This window comes from Mustela nivalis (genome assembly GCF_964662115.1).
Source record: "Mustela nivalis genome assembly, chromosome: 9".
NCBI classification, from domain to species: Eukaryota; Metazoa; Chordata; class Mammalia; order Carnivora; family Mustelidae; genus Mustela; species Mustela nivalis.
In genome coordinates, this window is record NC_139028.1 from 107,735,763 (window position 1) to 107,755,032 (window position 19,270).

Sequence of the window (19,270 nt, forward strand, 5' to 3'; positions counted from 1 at the left end):
AGAGTACCTGTATGACACTTGGAAGAGCAACTAACCTATGCCAGAAACCTAGTAAACACTAGTTTTTATTCTTAGTAGTAGTAGATTCGTTGTAGAGTCGGTGATCGCTGGAGGTTATCCTGGTGCTCTTCAGATCCTAGTACGTGGACAGGGATCTACCCAGGAAATTTCACCAAGATGTACTGAGTACCAGCTGCATGCCAGAGGCTGTGATAGAAGCCTTTTCATATCTTGTCTCACCTAATGACACGACATTCAAGGAGGTTCATACCATCGTCTTTACTGCAGAGACAGTAAAATGAAGACTGAAAGGACAGACTTACCCAAGATCACACAGTAAGTGCCAGAACTGAACTTTTAACTCATTTACATCTGATGCTGTGCTCTTTCTTTCTTCTTCTTCTTATTTTTTTAAAGATTTATTTTATTTATTTGAGAGAGAGAGCGCGCACGTATGAATGGGGGTGAGGGGAAAGACAAAAAGAGAGGGAGAGAGACAACCTCAAGTAGACTTTTCTCTGAGAGCAGAGCCCTGTGCAGGGCTCCATATCAGGACCCGTGAGATGGCGAGATCATGACCTAAGCTGAAACCAAGAGTTGGTCACTCAACCAAGTGAGCCACTCAGGCACCTCTCTTTCCTACTTTTAATGAATAGGATATTCAAACAACATGGAAGTTAATAAAATTTCAAAGCTTTTCTTTTTGCCTCTCTACCCACACTCCTATTTTTATTTTCCACAGAGAAGCATCCACTGTTAAGAGTTTCATCCAGGGGTGCCTGGGTGGCTCAGTCAGTTAAGTGTCTGCTTTCAGCTCAAGTCCGGATCCCAGACTCCATGCTCAGAGGGAGCCTGCTTCTCCCTTTGCCTGCAACTCCCCCTGCTTGGTTCACTCGCTCGCTCTCTCTGATAAATAAATAAATAAATAAAGGCTTCATTTGAGACTTTCCTATATGTTTGTGTGCCTAAAGACAGGTGTCTCTAGGTTTGCACTTTCCTCCCTTCTTCCCTTCATTCCTCTCTTCTTCCCTCTCTTCCTTCTTTCCTTCCTTCCCTTAACAGTGATGGTTCTGTGTGTCTTGTTCTGAAACTTAGAAGTATACTTGGGACATCTGCCCAGATTAATCTTTATGCGTAGTATTCTGTCATGTGGCCCCACTGAATTTATTTCCTCTTTTTCTTATTGATAGACACTTTGGTTGTTTCCAATTTTCGCTTTTTCAGAAATGTTTTGTTGAATATCCTTTTGACCATCTTTGTACATATGTGAAAGTAGCTCAGTAGTATAGATTTCCAAAATTGGAATTGTTTGATCAAGCAAATCTCCTTACAATATCATGTTGGATTTTGGTCCTGCCTAGTTCACATGGCAGTGATATAAAGTATCTGTGATGTTTGTACCAGAAAAAGTGTAACAACAACACTAGGCTTATTCTCTCCCACTTCCAAACCAATTCCACCATACCCTGACAACCTGGGCCTATTCTGAAGTCAGAGAAGATGGAGAAGTCCTTTCATGAATTAGGGAGTGATAGGAAGTTATTACTACTTGGCCATCTCATTTACCCTCTTAGAATGAATGTCACTCAGTTGTTCTTTTATTTTTCTTTTATTTTTTTTATTTGAGAGAGAGACAGAATGAGAGAGAGAGAGAGAGAGCATGAGAGGAGAGATGTCAGTAGGAGAAGCAGACTCCCTGCTGAGCAGGGAGCTTGATGTGGGACTCGATTCCAGGATTCCAGGATCATGACTTGAGCCAAAGGCAGTCACTTAACCAAATTGAGCCACCCAGGAACCCCTTAGTTGTTCTTCTGGCTTCTTACTTACCTTTTGTTAATGGAATGGTGGGGAGTTGTGCTGAGTTCTGAGGGCTCATGCTTCCACTCTTATCCCCTGTGACTACCTTAGATTATGAACATGTATTGGAGGGTGGGAGCTACAGCTTTCTATAGGGTATAGCCTGGGGTCTTGAAGTGAGATTATGCTACATACATAGGTAAGTTTCAGACCCTTGCTGTACTCTTAGCCCTTTTTATCCACTGTTGTGCTGCAGATTGAAACATTAACATGAATTGAGCCATATGCCCATGGTTTTAGTAGCTGGCAGTGTGCTGAGAGCAGTGGTAAGAGACTTGTACAGAAGTTACAGAGATACTAGCAATAGGTTTGCACAATTTTGGAAACTTTAAAATCACAGAACTTGCCACAGCAATTAACAAAAAGAAATGAATTCAAATTGTTAAGGAAGAAATAAAATTTTTACTATGTGTGGATGACATGATATTATATATAGAAAACCCTAAGGACTCCACCAAAAAGTGCTGGAACTAATAATTTAAAAAAAATTCCCACTTACAGTTGTTCCCAAAATAATAAGATACCTGGGAATAAACCTAACCAAATAGGTGAAAGACCTTGAAAACACTGATGAAAGAAATTCAAGACAACAGAAAGAAATGGAAAGACATTCCATGCTCATGGATTAGAAGTATAAATATTGTTAAAACGTCTATACTATCCAGAACAATCTGCACATTCAGTGGAATCCCTATCAAAACACCACCAGCATTTTTCATAGAGCCAGAACAAACAATCCTCAAATTTGTATGGAACCACAAAAGACCATGAACAGCCAAAGCATTCTTTTAAAAAAATTATTTATTTATTTGACAGATAGAGCACAAGTAGGCAGAGCAAGAGGGAGAGGAAGAGAGAGAGTAGCAGGCTCCTCACCGAGCAGGGAGTCCAAAGTAGGACTCAATCCCAGGACCCCGGGATCATGACCTGAGCTGAAGGCTGACACTTAACCGACTGAGCCACCCAGATGCCCTTAGCCAAAGCAATCCTGAAAGGCAAAGCAAAGTGGGAAGCATCACAATTCTGGACTTCAAGTTATATTCCAAAGATGTAGTAATCAAAACAGTATGGCAGTGGCACAAAATAGATGCATAGCTCAATAGAACAAAACAGAATATCCAGAAATAAACCCACAATTCTATGGTCAATTAATCTTTGACAAAGCAGGAAAGAATAATGAATGGGAAAAAGTCTCTTCCACAAATGGTGTTGGGAAAACTGGACAGTAACATGCAAAAGGGTGAAACTGGACCACTTTCTTACACCATACACAGAAACAAATCCAAAATGGATTAAAGACCTAAACGTGAGACATGAAACCATGAAAATCCTGGAGGGGAACAAAGGCAGTAGCCTCTTTGACATAAGCCATAGAAACTTTTTCTAGATATGTGTCCTGAGGCAAGGGAAACTAAAGCAGAAATAAATTATTGGGATTTCATAAAAATAAAAAGCTTTTGCACAGCAAAGGATGCAATCAATAAAACTAAAAGGCAATTTATGGGATGGGGAAAGATATTTGCAAATGACATCTGATAAAGGGCTAGTATCCAAAATACATAAAAAACTTAACAAATTCGACACTCACAAAACAAATAATCTAATTTAAAAACTGGCAGAAAACAGACATTTTTCCAGAGAAGACACACAGGTGGCTAACAGATGCATGAAAAGATGCTCAACATCACTCATCATTAGGGAAATACAAATCAAAACTACAATACCTGTCAGAATGGCTAAAATTAACAACTCGGGAGACAACAGATGTTGGCAAGGATGTGAAAAAGGTGAGCCCTTTCGCACTGTTGATGGGAATAAAACTGGTGCAGCCACTCTGGAAAACAGTATGGAGTTCCTCAACAAATTAAAAATAGAACTACCCAGTGACCCAGCAATTGCACGATTAGGTATTTACCCGAAGACTACAAGAACACTGATTCAAAGGGATACGTGCACCCCTATGTTTATAGCAGCCTTATTTACCATAGCCAAGATATGGAAGCATCCCAGGTGTCCATTAACTGATGAATGGATAAAGAAAATATGGAATATATATATATATATATATATATATATATATATGTATATAGTGGAATATTACTCAGTCATAAAAAGAACGAAATTCTGTCATTTGCGATGGTGTGGATGGAGCTGGAGTGTATTAAGTTAAGTGAAATAAGTCAGTCAGAGAAACACAAATACCATTTGATTTCACTCATATGTGGAATTTAAGAAACAAAACAAATAAGCAAAGGGAAAAAAATAAGAGAGGGTGAGAGAGAGACAAAGCAAGAAATAGACTCTTAACTATAGAGAACAATCTGATGGTTACCGGAGAGGGTATGGGAATGGGATTGGGATTAAGGACGGCACTTGATGAGTACTGGGTGTTGTATGAAAGTGTTGAATCACGACACTGTACACCTGAAACTAATATTACACTGTATTTTAACTAATTGGAATTAAAAACATAAAAAAAGATCTAATACACAAAGCAAAATAAAATCAAAGATGTTTGTGAGAGCTGAGCAATAGGAATGGAGATTTGGAAGAAAATGAAATTATATGTAATAATTTATGTAATACTCAAGTAATATATTAGTAATATATGTGATACTACAGGAACACTTCTGACAGATCTTAACTTTTTTATTCCATGCCTTGTGGACTGAGACACCATGTATGACATGTTGTGTTAGAAAATTGTTATGTGGAGATTCATTTCTGGAATGTTAGTGTGAACAGTGTCTAAGAGAAATAGATGAATGCTAGTTAAAAGTAGTAAAGGGAGGGGGTGCCTGGGTGGCTCAGTCAGTTAAGTGTCTGACTCTTGGTTTTGGCTCAGGTCATGATCTTAGGGTCCTAGGATCAAGGCCCCATGTCTGGCTCTGCACTTAGCAGGGCATCTGCTGGCAATTCTCTTCCCTTTCCCTCTCCTTCTTCCTCTGCTCTCCCTCTTTCTCTAAAATAAATAAATATGGTGCCTGCATGACTCAGATGGTTAAGTGTCTGCCTTCAGCTCAGGTCATGATCCCTGGGTCCTGGGACTGAGTCTGGCATTGGGCTCCCTGCTCAGTGGGGAGCCTGCTTCTCCCTCTGCCTCTCTCTTTCCATCTCTCATGAATAAATAAATAAAATCCTTAAAAAACATAATAAAAAATAAAAAATAAATCTTTTTTAAAAAGTTTATTTTATTTTTCAGTGTTCCAAAATTTATTGTTTATGCACCACACCCAGTACTCCATGCAATATGTGCCCTCCTTAATACCCACCACCAGGCTCACCCAACCCCACTCCCCTCCAAAACCCTAAGTTTGTTTCTGAGTCCACAGTCTCTCATGGTTTGTCTCCCCCAGCAATTCCCCCTAGTTCACTTTTCCTTTCCTTCTCCTAATGTCCTCCATGTTATTCCTTATGTTCCACAAGTAAGTGAAACCATATAATAATTGACTCTTTCTGCTTGACTTATTTCACTCAGCATAATCTTTTCCAGTCCCATCCATTTTGGTACAAAAGTTGGGTATTCATCCTTTCTGATGGAGACATAATACTCCATATATGGACCATAACTTCTTTATCCATTCATCTGTTGAAGGACATCTTGGTTCTTTCCACAGTTTGGCAATTGTGGCCATTGCCGCTACAAACATTGGGGTACAGAAGGCCCTTCTTTTCACTACATCAGTATCTTTGGGGTAAATACCCAGTAGCGTAATTGCAGGGTCATAGGGAAGCTCTATTTTTAATTTCTTAAGGAATCTCCACACTGTTTTCCAAAGTGGCTGCACCAGCTTGCATTCCCACCAACAGTGTAAGAGGATTCCCCTTTCTCCACATCCTTTCCAACACTTGTTGTTTACTGTCTTGTTGATTTTGGCCATTCTAACTGGTGTAAGGTGGTGTCTCAGTGTGGTTTTGATTTGAATTTCCCTGATGGCTAATGATGATGAACATTTTTTCATGTGTCTGTTAGCCATTTGTATGTCTTAAAAAAAAAGTAGTAAAGGGAGTACTGTTAAAATGGGGGAATGGGGCTTCCATATAGGACTGAGTTCAATTCCAAATACAGTAAGGACAAATGGGCTATAGAGCCAGGAAGCAGAGTGAGGGAGTCAATGGATGGACTATTACTAGGTAATTCAAAGGTAGGGGGGGTTCTTGGTTAAGTGACTTAACAGAATATATAACAGGTCCAACATGGGGAAAGAGGAACTTGATGAGATTATCAATGGTGGTCAGATTGCAAGGGTAGGGGATTGGATTAGCAGGGTTCTAGCCAAAAGTGTTTTCAGCAGGGCAAGGACAGGGTCCAAAGACAATTCCCTTTTGAAGACAGGGCTCAGAAGAGCCTGTCTAAAGTTTGGTCAAGGAGCATCCTTTTCAGGAGCTCCATGGACCTTGTTCACAGTCAAATAGGCATAACTGGTCAGTATCATAAAAAAGAGTAATAATTTAGCATCTTGCATTGGTTTTTAGGACATACAATAAATTAAGAAATATTTATACAAGAAAATCTATTTGGTTAGAACAGCATGTCTATGGCATTTGAACCATGACTGGCTCCCTCCCTTCCCTGTCCCAGCTCAGCCTGGAGGAAACACTACCCCAGGACTCCAGCAAATAATACATTTCTCTCTATTCCCCCAACTCCCTATTCAGGGCAGTGATAGTTTTTCAGGAGGAGAAGACTCAGACCACCAGTGTGTCCTTCCACATGAGCTATTTGTTGCAGAGACTAAGTTACAACAAGTGCAGCTGAGAGGTTGAGTAGAGGTTCTGTCTCAGGGCTGCATGCTATGAACATGGGGCCCAATTCCAGATTGTTTGTAGGGTAGAGATAACGTGTTGCAAGAGGCAAACTGAGAAGACCAGAGGCTACTCTCCCACCCAGCATCTTCCTCCTAAACAAAGGGTGTACTCTTTACCATTCCTGCCCCAAGTGCAGAAACCTGGCTCTGGGATTTTGCCAAGGGGAAGAGGCAGGCTCCAAAATGGAGAATTCTAAGATTCTTCCTTCAGGACAGACTATTTGAAACAGAATGTGGTGGAGTTCCAATCTAAGGATGCTCTTTGAAAGACAATGGAGGTTTTGGGAGAAAGCAATTAAGAAAAGGCTGGTAGCTTAATGATTGTCCCAGGGAATTGTCACAAAGAATAACCAATAAATGGTAATTAGTGGAGCCTACGAGGTGGAAGTTATTAAGGAAAGAGAGAGTGGAAGAGACCCCTGCTAAAATGTACTGTCATCCTAGGATAACTGTGTGCATGCCCAATACTGTGGCTTCCAAAGAGTAACATCAGAGACTTCACAGTGTGGATGAAGTAGACTTCACTGAAAGACTCCAGCCAGTTGATAAACAAATAGGCAAACAATAATAACAAACTCTGGAGGAACAGGGAAGCGGCGGGTATCCAGAGTAGCTATGATATATTATTTGGAGTGTCTAATTTCAACAAAAATTATGTAACAAAGAAATGGGAAAATGTGAACTTATACATAGGATAAAAAGTAAGCAGTAGAAACTGCCTGTGAGGACAGATGTCAGACTTAACAGAGATTTCCAAGTAGCCATATTCAAAGAACTAAAGGAAATCATGCTCAAAGAAATAAGAGAATATGATGACAATCTGTCACCATGTAGAGAATATAAATAAAGAAATAGTAATTATAAAAAGGAACTAATGGATTTTGTGAAGTTAAAAAGTACAATACCTGAAGTAAAAAAACTCACTGGAGAGGTTCAACAGTAGATTTGAACTGGTAGAAGAAAGAATTAGTGAGCTTGAAGATAGATCAAGAGATTATTGAGAAAACAAAACAAAATAAAACAAAACCAACAGGAAAAAGAAGAAGAAGAAAAATGAACAGAGCCTTAGGAGAAATCTGGAATGAATATAATGATATTAGACAAAATAAGTTTTATTTTTTTTTTCTAAGATTTTATTTATTTGTCAGAGAGGAGAGAGTGAGAACAAGCAGGAGAAGCAGCAGGAAAAGGGAGAATCAGGCTCTCCACTAATCAGGGAGCCCAGTGAGGGAGTTGATCCCAGGACACCAGGATCATGACCCGAGCCCAAACCAGATGCTTAATTGACTGAGCCACCCAAGCAACCCAGCAAAAGAGGTTTTAAAACAAAAAAAATGTAACTAGAGATAAAGAGGAGAATTTTTGTAATGAAAAAAGGACTAACCTGTCAGGAAGATATAACAGGAAATATATATATACCTAACAACAGAGCCCCAAAATATATGAAGCAAAAACTGACAGAAAATAAAGGGAAAGATAAGCAATCTGAGAATAACTGTTACAGACTTCAATACTTCTCTTTCAATAGTGGGTAGACTAACTAGGTGGAAGATCAACAGGAAACTAATCCTAACAGATATCTATAGCACACTGTCCAACAGTAGAGAATATAAATTCTTCTCAAGTGCACATAGAGCATTCTCTGGGATAGACAATATACTAGATTATAAAACAAACCTCAGTTAATTTAAAAGGACTGAAATTGTTCAATGTTCTCCAACTACAATGACATGAAATTAGAAATCAACAACTGAAAGAAATTTGGGAAATTTGCAAATATATGGAATAAACACTTTCCTTAGTAACCAATAGGTCAAAGAAGAAATGACAGGAGAGACTAGAAAATACATTGAAATGAATGAAAATGAAGACACAATATAACAAAATCTATGGGGTGCAGCTAAAGCAGTGCTGAGAGGAAAATTACAGCTATAATCCCCTGTATCATAAAAGAGGAATGCTCTCTAATCATTATAACTTAAGCTTCTACCTTAAGATATTTAAGGAAAAAGAGGAGCACACCAAAATTAAAGCAAGAAAAAAAAAGGAAATAATAAAGATTAGAGTGGAAAAGAAACAAAGAATAGAAAAACTGTAGAGAAAAATCAACAACCTAAATGTTGGTTCCTTGAAAAGATCAACAGAATTGACAAACTTTTTAACTACCTTGACCAAGAAAAAAAAGAAGCTTCAAATTACTAAAATCAAGAATGAGAGAGGAGACATTATCATTGACTTCATGGAGATAAACAGATGCAGAAAAAAAAAATCATTTGAGAAAATCCAACACACTTTCAGGATAAAAACACTCAACAAATTAGGAATAGAATGGATGTTCCTCAACCTGGTGAAAGGAGCTATGAAAAACCCACAGCTAACATTATACTTTTAATGGTGAAATATTAAATGACCTAAATTAAGGGAAAAGAAAAGAATATGTGCTTTCACAACTTTTATTGTACTGGAGTTTCTATCCAGGGCAATTTGGGAGAGGGTGGGAAGGAAGGAATCCAGATTGTAAAGAAGGAAGCAATATGACCCTGTATTCCTAAACAATCCATTAAGAACTGTTAGAAGTGGTAAAGGAATTCAGCAAGTTTGCAAGATATAGAGTGTACAGAAATCGAATGTATTTCTACCATTGAATTGTATACTTTAAGTGAGTGAATAGTATAGTATGATTTATATCTAAATAAAGTTATTAAAAAATCAGTTGTACTTCTATATACTTGCAATGACCATTCCTAAAATGAAGTTAAGAAAATTCCATTTACAGTAGCATCAAAAAGAACAAAATATTTTAGAATAATTTTTAAAAAAGGAGTGCAGAATTAATACCCCCAAACTAGAACACATTGTTGAAAGAAATGAGAGACCTAAGTAAATTGAAAGATGTCCCATGTTCATGAATAGGAAAGTTTGATGTTTTTAAAATGACGATGCTCTCCAAATTGGTCTACAGATTTGATGTAGTCCTTATCAAAATCCAAAATCTGGCTTCTGGGAAGATCTGGAGAAGCTGATCTTAAAATTCACATGGAAATTCAAGAGACCAAGAATAGCTAAAACACTGGACATAGGGAGATGGAGAGGAGAAGGGAGTGGAGGGAAATTGGAAGGGGAGGTGAACCATGAGAGACTATGGACTCTGAAAAACAACCTGAGGGCTTGAAGGGGGGGTGGTGGGAGGTTGGGGGAGCCAGGTGGTGGGTATTATGGAGGGCACGTATTGCATGGAGCACTGGTGTGGTGCAAAAACAATGAATTCTGTTACGCTGAAAAGAAATAATAATAATAATAAAAAGAATAGTAAAGTTGGAGGACTCATGATTCTTAATTTTAAAACTTACTACAAGTCTACAGTAATCAAAAGAGTGTGGGACCTGGCAAAGAATAGGCATATAGACCAATGAAGTAGAATTGAAAGTCCAAAAATAAACCCATACATTTATGGCCAATTGCTTTTTTATAAGGATGCCAAGATTATTTAACAGAGAACAGTCTCTACAACAAATGGTGTTAAGACACTTGGACATCCACACACAAAAGAAAGAGGAAGAGCACACAAGCAGAAGGAGCAGAAGGCAGAGGGAGAAGCAGGCTCCCCACTCAACTAGGAGCCCAAGGTGGGACTCGATACCAGGACTCTAGGATCATAACCTGAGCCCAAGGCAGATGCTTAACAGACTGAGCCACCCAGGTGTCCCTAAATAAAAAAAATCTTTTTAAAAAAAAGTTCCAAAATTAATTGTGGAGATTGTTGTACAACTCCGTGAATAAACTAAAAGTCATTGAATTGTGCACTTTAAATGGGTGATGTGAAACAACAGAAAAAATATGTATGTTAGTCTTTGCCCATGGTCCCTGGCATGGGAACAATACCCTTATAATTTTTCTAAGTGATAGGAGCACTAGGAGCATCTTTTGTTCTAAAATTTAGTCTTTGACCTGATTCTCCACAAGAGTCCCTAAATCCCTTGGAATTTCCTGGGTCATAACAATGTCTTTTGTTTGAATGGGGCGACTTTTGGTGGGTTCCCAGACCCACCCAGGGGGCTGGTCGTCAGAAAGATCAAGCTATGATTAGAAGCTTGGAGTTTTAAGCCCCACTGACCATTCTCCAGAAAGGGGAGAAGGGCTGGAAATCAAATCATGATGAACTTCCATAAAAATCCTAATAGTATGGAGTTTTCAGGCCTTCAGGGTTAGTGAACACATCTCCCTGCTGGTAGGGTGGTCCACCCCAACTCCACTCCTGCACTTGGGACTGCTAGACCTCACCCTATAGAGCTCTTAGTTTGGCTGTTCATCTGTATCCTTTATTTTTTATAAACAGGTAAACTTAAGTGTTTCCCTGAATTCTGTGAGTTCTAGCAATCAGATCCAAGGGTGGGTGGACAGATCATGGGAGCCCCTGGTTTGTAGCCAAGTAGGACAGAAGTTGTGGGTAACTTGGGACCTATTTAGGATTGGTGTTGAACTAAGGCAAAGGTAGTCTTGTGGAACCAAGCTTTCACCCGTGGGGTACGTGCTAACTCTGATTAGTGTTAGAAATGAACTGAATTTTAGGACACCCAGCTGATGTTGCCAGAAATTGCTTGGTGTGGGGAAGATCTCCAAACATCTGGGGTCAGAAGGGTTGTGAGTGTAGTGGTGTGAGGGTAAAGGGGAAACACAGGAACAGAAGGGTGATGTTCCTACTTAGGTAAATTGTAGGATATGTGAATTATAGTGCTACAAATACAATTGTTAAAATTGTTCATACTTAGAGATGTGAAGGTAGGGAGAGTAATCGTTAATTTGCACAGCTGGCCCTGTCCTATATTATGTATATACACTTCTAAGCTTCCTTCCTTCACCAAATTGTACTTTTCTATTTCAGCAAATAACCACACTAAGTTCCCTCAAGGTACTGCTCTCTGCCAGCCAATAGCTTCATTTAGGCAGCACTACCATCTAAATATGGCAATGTTTGTGTAATTCCTTTAACTGGTTTTTTGCATACTTGCCCTTATTTATAAAAGGGTAGTGGAAAATGGTAAAAGTAAGTGCTGATGTTAATGATTTTACAGTTGAGACAAAGAAGATATCATTTGGTAGGCCAAAAACAGTAAATTTGATGCTTATTGAATTTAAGCAAGTCTGTCAACTGTGTTCAATTATAAAGGAAAACAACACAATTTAAAACACATGTACAAAATGCTTTAAGTAACTTGTCATAGTTTGTGGCTAAAAGGTAGGGTACGGTGATAGAACAATGTGTAGATCTTGACAATTACGTTTAGTAGAATATTATTTTGAGACACTGATTTTGTTTTTCTGATTATTATTTTTTTTTACTCAGGGGTCCTTCCCCGTTCAAACTAGACCCCTTGGCAGCCGTGCCTCAGGCTAGGGGTGTTGCAGCATAGTGCAGATACCAAAAAAGTCAATCCCTGGCCTTTGAGGTTTAAAATATGTTTTAGAAACCCAAGGCAGAGATAAAACTTTGTGATAAGAAGCTTTTGAACTTCAAAAGCTAGAACCATCAATAACCCAGGGCAGAAACTGAAGCGGCAACCACAGGCATATAAGAATTTGTGATCAGTTGGAGCCAGGTTTTCTAGTGGCTTTCTTTCTCTCAAAGAGACTAGATAAAAGTTCCCTGGGCCTAAGGAGAAGAAAGAGCAGAAGTAAGTTTAGAGGCTGGTGAATCCCTAGGAAGGAATCCTGTAGCCCAGTCTCTAGAGGTCTTGTATCTCCCGAGGCATAGGAACAATTGAGAAGAAAGGGCCATAAGATGTCTCAGTAAAAGCCGCGAAGACCACGCCAGACGACCAGGCGACATCCCCTTCTGTCCCATCTGTACTTGCTGATGCTCTCTGACCCCTGCGAAAGGGACAGAGTGTGTGTATGGGTGGGTGCTGGGGAGGCGGACTCCTTAATTGACCGATAATACCCAGATTTGACAGAAAGGATGTTTTAGCCATCTGGCAAAGGAGGAGCTCAAAAGAGAATTTGTCAGGGACGCCTGGGTGGCTCAGTTGGTTAAGCAGCTGCCTTTGGCTTGGGTCATGATCCCAGCGTCCTGGGATCAAGTCCCGCATTGGGCTCCTTGCTCGGCAGGGAGCCTGCTTCTCCCTCTAGCTCTGCCTGCCATTCTGTCTGCCTGTGCTTGCTCTCTTTCCCTCTCTCTGACAAATAAATAAAATCTTTAAAAAAAAAAAAAAAGAATTTGTCAGTTTTGGGGAGGGTAGTCACACTTCTTATACAGGTGAGTTTGGGGCCCTTACATAAGCACCTATTCTGACTGGGCTGAGCAGGGGCATCAGAGAGCTTCACGGAGGGAACCTCACAGACCAACAAACTGTTTGCAATGATTTCTTGTGTTACAGGCTTCTTTATCAAGGGAGAGACCAGCACTGTTTAAATCCTCTTTCCACAAATTATTCATGAGCGTTGAAAAGACATTTCACAGTTATACAATCTCTTGCTCTGTCCTTTGCACAATTACTATTAGATCTTTCTATCCGACATCAAAGTTAAATTTTCTCTTTACCAAATAACATTTAAAGTAAATCAGATGAACAAGTTAATAGCAGAAAATTGAATTTAATTGTCAATATTTAAAGTGTAATTTATTTTGAATACTTTAAATATTCACAGATACATTATATAACATTCAGATATAAAATCACATTAAGCAATGATGTCATATTTATAATTCTTTTTAGGTCTCTGAATTGTATCCCTCCCCTTCCTCCTTTCCTTCCAAGCAAATAAAACATGTGAGTTTGAAGTTCAAATTTCAGGCGTTACACTTTCCAAAACGTGTTCCAGGAAAGCATTTCCAGGAAAGGCAAGGATTGCCTGAATGGGGAAATAACTTTCCCGCTCACTCCCCATCCCAGAATATCTAAATAAAAAAAGATCAGTGGGGCGCCTGGGTGGCTCAGTGGGTAAAGCCTCTGCTTTTGGCTCAGGTCATGATCTCAGAGTCCTGGGATCGAGTCCCGCATCGGGCTCTCTGCTCACCGGGGAGCCTGCTTCCTCCTCTCTCTCTGCCTGCCTCTCTGCCTGCTTGTGATCTCTGTCTGTCAAATAAATAAATAAAATCTTTTATAAATAAATAAATAAATAAATAAAGATCAAGCCACTGAATCTTCCAGTAGTTTATCTATTTTTATTACAGATTTGGCCTATCCAATTGCAGTATGAATTAGAAATGGATAAAAAGACTGCAGTCAGTTCATTTACTACCTCAGCCAAAGGCAGGGCATAGTGGAAATAATGCTGGATGTTGAGTCTACATACCAGGTTTTGGTTTCATTTCTTTGTCATTTTATGGTATTTGTCTTTGTGTATATATACATTTTAAAGTACTTAGAAACTTATTAAAGTTTTATATATTAAAGTATTTAGAAACATTTTAAAGTATTTTAAATTATTAAAGTATTTTAAAGTATTTAAAGTATTTTAAAGTATTAAAAGTATATATTTTAAAGTATTTAGAAACTATTTAGAAACTAGACAATGCTGATGTCAGTGGTGCACAGGTCACACACTTAGTGGTGTGATCTAAGAAGGCTCCTGCGTGCCTCCCTCCAATGTCACCTGTGTTTTCCCCCCCATGAGAAGCGCTATCCCAAACTTTCTGTCAGTTACACTTTGCTTCATTTTAAATAGTTTTACCATCTGTGAATGCATTTCTAAACATTATGTTTGTTTAGTTTTGTCTGTTTAAAAATTTTATACCAATGGAATAATACTGTGTGCATCCTTCTGTTACTCATTTCTGTCCTTACTTCACCCAAGCTTATGTTTTAGAGACACGTTCATGTTGGTATGTGAACCTGTAGTTCAGTTGTTCCTGCTGCTGGTGATTTCTGTTGTGTGACTGTGCCCTATTGTGTTCATCCATTTCTACTGTTATAGACATCTGTGTTCCTTCCGGTGTTTTGCTATGACAAACAATGCTGCTGTGAGCATGTTTCACAATGCAGTGTGCAAGAATTTCTCTAGATTACATGCCTACTCATAGAACTGCTGGCTCAACTTGTTTTGTTTAAAGATGTATTTATTTATTTGAGAGAGATGCAAGTGGGGTAGAAGCAGAGGGTGAGAATCCCAAGCAGATGCCCTACTGAGGGGCTCTCTCCCACCACCCTGAGATCATGACCTGAGCCGAAATCACGAAGGGGAAGCTTAACCAAGTGAGCCACCCAGGTGCCCCTGCTGCTGGCTCAACTTTTAAATTTGATGTCTTATTGTGGCCGAAGTGGTTGGTACAATTTACACACAGACATTACTGACATGTCTGAGTTTTTAAAGGATTTTGTTTATTTATTTGAGAGAGAAAGGGAGAGAGGCTATGGAGAGAAGGGGCAGAAGGAGAGGGAGAAGCAGACTCCTTGCTCAGCGAGGAGCCCAACATGGGGTTCGACCCCAGGACCCTGAGATCATCACCGGAGCTGAAGGCAGACGCTTAACTGATTTAACCACCCAGGAGCCTCTAGATTGTCTGATTTTCTAATTTTTGCTGTTTTGGAGGTTATAAAAGTATATGTCGGGATTTCAATTTTCATCTCCTTAATTGTCAATGAGGCTTTCAAATGTTTATTGGCCAACCAAGTACAGCACGTCTTATCAGCTGTGATAACTTGGATGTGTTGCTTAATTTGGATCTTCTTTTCTTCATCAGGAAATCCAGGAGGGTAATGACATATACCTCACAAGATAATGCCCTTTGGAGGAAGAACCTGCCATGGTCAAATGACATTTGCTTAGCTTACTTTTAGATAACATTTTGACTAGTATTGCTCTGAGGAGTAGATCTCTGGGGGATACATCTCCAGATGATGCAGCGGTCAATGGAGAGATGACAGGTTCAAAGATACAACCTAGGGAAAGGAGAGGGCTGTCTCAGTCTGGTTAAGAAAGCAAAACAAGGGGTGGCTGAGTGGCTCTGTTGGTTGAGCGTGCGATTCTTGGTGTCGGTTCGGTCTTGATTTCACTCTTGTGGGTTCCAGCTCCTGGTTTGGGCTCCATGTTGGGCATGGAGCCTACTAGAAAGAAAGAAAGAAAGAAAGAAAGAAAGAAAGAAAGAAAAGAAAGGGAAGGAAAGAAGGAAGGAAGGAAGGAAGGAAGGAAGGATAGAAAAAAAAAAAGAAAGAAAAGAAAGGAAGAAAGAAAAGAAAAGAAAGAAAGAAAGGAACCTAATGTTCATTGTTTAATTTAAGGTGACATTAACAGCTTTAATAAACAAACCCTAAATTTCAGTGGCTTAACAAAGTAAGTTAACCAGAGTATACATCTGGTTCCTGTGTTCCCATTCGGAAGGCAGTTTTTCTCCACTGATTTAGGAAACCGGTGGCCCCACTAGACCCTAGGGCCATAGAGTCTCCTGCTTCCGCTGGCACAGAGGAAACAAGAGTCAGGAGATGCCAACATCCACCCACTTCTTTCAAGTGTATGCTTGGAAATGAAATGTCTCTTCTCATCACATTCCTTTGGTGAGACCTGGTCACATGGCCACATCCAGATGTGAGGAGGCCACAGAAGTATAGTCCTGGGTGGGGTTGCTCCCTGCCAGCAACAACGGGACTTTACGGAAGGGAAGCCACAGTCAGACACGGTGTTAATCCACGCCCAACGCAGGCGGCTTGGCCATCCTCTCCTTCCATCCCCACTTCGGCAATGTGATTCCCCTGTTCCTGTTGATTCTCCTCTTCCTGCTCATTTAATTTATTTTATTTTATTTTATTTTTTAGATTTTACTTATTTACTTGAAAGAGAGAGAGATCACAAGTAGGCAGAGAGGCAGGCAGAGAGAGAGGGGGAAAGCAGGCTTCCTACCCAGCAGAGAGACTGATGCTGGGCTCCATCCCAGGACCCTGAGATCCTGAAGGCAGAAGCTGAACCCACTGAACCACCCAGGCACCCTTCCTGCTCATTTTAATGTAGATCACGCAGTGCTGAGAAAGAATCAGGGAAGAAGACACATCGTTTTCTCTCTTCTTGGCTTTTGCCATGCTTTATCCTCTGCTAAGGACCCTCTCCCAGACTAAACTGTGAGCTCGGGGAGAAAAACTGCGTACTGTTTTCACTCAAGAATTTAGAGCTGGACCAAGGAATGTGAATCAGTGCTTCTCAAACCTTTTTTTTTTTTGTTTTTGCTTTGTTTTTTGTTTTAAAATTCTTATTTATTTTTAAAATTTCTTTTCTGTGCTTCTCAAACCTTAATATGCACACCCATCCCCTGGGGATCTTATGAAACAGTGGATTCTGATTTAACAGGTCTGGGGCAGACCCCCAGATTCTGCATTTCTCAAAAGATCTCCGGTGATGACAGTGCCACTGGTCCAAGAAGAACAGTCATGTAGAAGCCCACCGGTCATTTACTGACGAGATCTTTATTGAGTGCCTACAGTGTGCCCGGCATTGAGGCGACAACAGTGAATGGACTGAGATAGTAATTTGCCACGCCTCAGGTTGCAAGTCTATACGTATTTGTTCAACATTTATGTAGTTAATTAAAACAGGTTTTTAAAAATTTTTATTTATTTATTTGAGAGAGAAAAAGAGAGAGAGAGCACACAAGCAAAGAGAGGGGCAGAGGGAGAGGGAGAAGTAGGCTCCCTGCTGAGGAGGGAGCCCAATACGGAGCTTGAACCCAAGACCATACAATTGTTCCAGTCCTGATCTCAACTGTAGGCAGGTACCAGAAACTCAGTTTATATGTTAAAGTTTATACATTAAAGGAATGTGGAGCATAGGAGGGACTTTAGGAAACACTGGCTTAATGAAAGAAGAGAGAAGTGGAAGAGTTTCACACTCAGTTTCCTGGGAAGGATTGAGTTAGTTTTTTTTTTTTTTTTTTAGATTTTATTTATTTATTTATTTGACAGACAGATCACAAGTAGGCAGAGAGGCAGGCAGAGAGAGAGAGAGAGAGGGAAGCAGGCTCCCTGCTGAGCAGAGAGCCCGATGTTGGGCTCTATCCCAGGACCCTGAGATCATGACCTGAGCCCAAGGCAGAGGCTTAACCCGCTGAGCCACCCAGGCGCTCCAAGTTAGTTCTTTTTAGGATAAAGTATCAGAATCAAACATGCTCAGTACGAAAGTTTTGGAGACTTTTTGAGAGAAACAGGATGACATTTTCCTCCATTGTGCGCCCGCTCTCACACAGCCGTCACTCAGATGTCTGCGTGTTCTTCTGGGCCACTCGTTTTGTTACAGGGCTGCGGTCGGTCGCGCTCTGGACCTTCCCGCCTGCTGCTGTCCGCGTTCTTACGTCGTCCTTACATGGGTGATTGCTAGCGGTTACGTCAGAATCCCTCTCAGGGAAGAATCCTCTCACCCTTTCTCCCTTTGACCATTTATGCTGTTTCCAACTTTCTGTTTTCAAAAATGGTGTTGTGGGGCGCCTGAGTGGCTCAGTGGGTTAAGCCTCTGCCTTCAGCTCATGACCTCAGGGTCCTGGGATCGAGCCCCGCATCAGGTTCTTTGCTCAGCAGGGAGCCTACTCCCCCACTCCCCCATGCCTGCTTCTCTGCCTACTTGTGATCTCTCTGTCAAATAAATAAATAAATAAAATCTTTAAAAAAAAAATACTGTTGTGACAAACCAGTTTGTATAGCAAGATTTTCTGTATTTAGAATAGTTTCCTTTAAGGTAGATCTGAATGAAAAAAAAAAAAAAAGTATCTTTTAAATAACCTCAGCCCAGAAATCTCAGACTGAAGCTGACTCAGCTCCGGTTAGGACTTTGTGAAAGTTTGAGAGCGTGCCTTCCAGTCCAGTGGTCGGGCTTGAATTAGGTCAAGTTCAGCTCCTTCATTCGTGTGATTCTCTAAAACACATAGACTCAACCATATTACATGCATATTTAAAGACGTTTAGGCCAAATGTAATTTTTTTTTTTGGAATCGGTCTCCTAAAGCACATTGTCTTATATGATGCTGTAACAGCAAATATCAAACACACATGCACACATGTGGCCTGGAGAATTATGAGGCATGCGCATACGTCTGTCTAGAAAATAGATGTATGAGGAAAGGTCTCTCTTGAGCCTGAGGCTTTATTTAATGGGGCAGCTCCGCCAATGCAGCAGTATTAAGAAATGGGACTAAGAAGACAGAACTGAGCCCCTCATAGCTTACCCCTACCTCCTTAAGTCAGTGACAAGACAGAAATGATTCTGCTGCCCCTTGTCCCATGTCTCTTGGAAATTGTGTTGAACTGCCAGTAGAGGACTCAGCTCGTGGCTCTGGTGTGGAAGAGATATCCCTGGTTTTGGTGGGGAAATCCCGACACTGAATACTCACTCTCTCACTGAATAGTTTTAGGTAAAAAAATTTTTAAATATTTTATTTATGAGAGAGAGAGAGGAAGAGAGAAAGAAAGAACACAAGCTGGGGGAGCAGCAGAAGAAGACAGGGGGGGAAGCAGGTGCTCTACGGAGCAGGGAGCCCGACGCTAGGTTCGATCTCAGGACCCTGAGATCATGATCTCAGCAGAAGGCAGCTGCTTAAGCGACTGAATCACTCAGGTGCCCTTAGGTAACTTATTATTACTGAGTCACTTTGTTTGTAAAACAAGATCATCATAACAAGGACTGCCTCACGA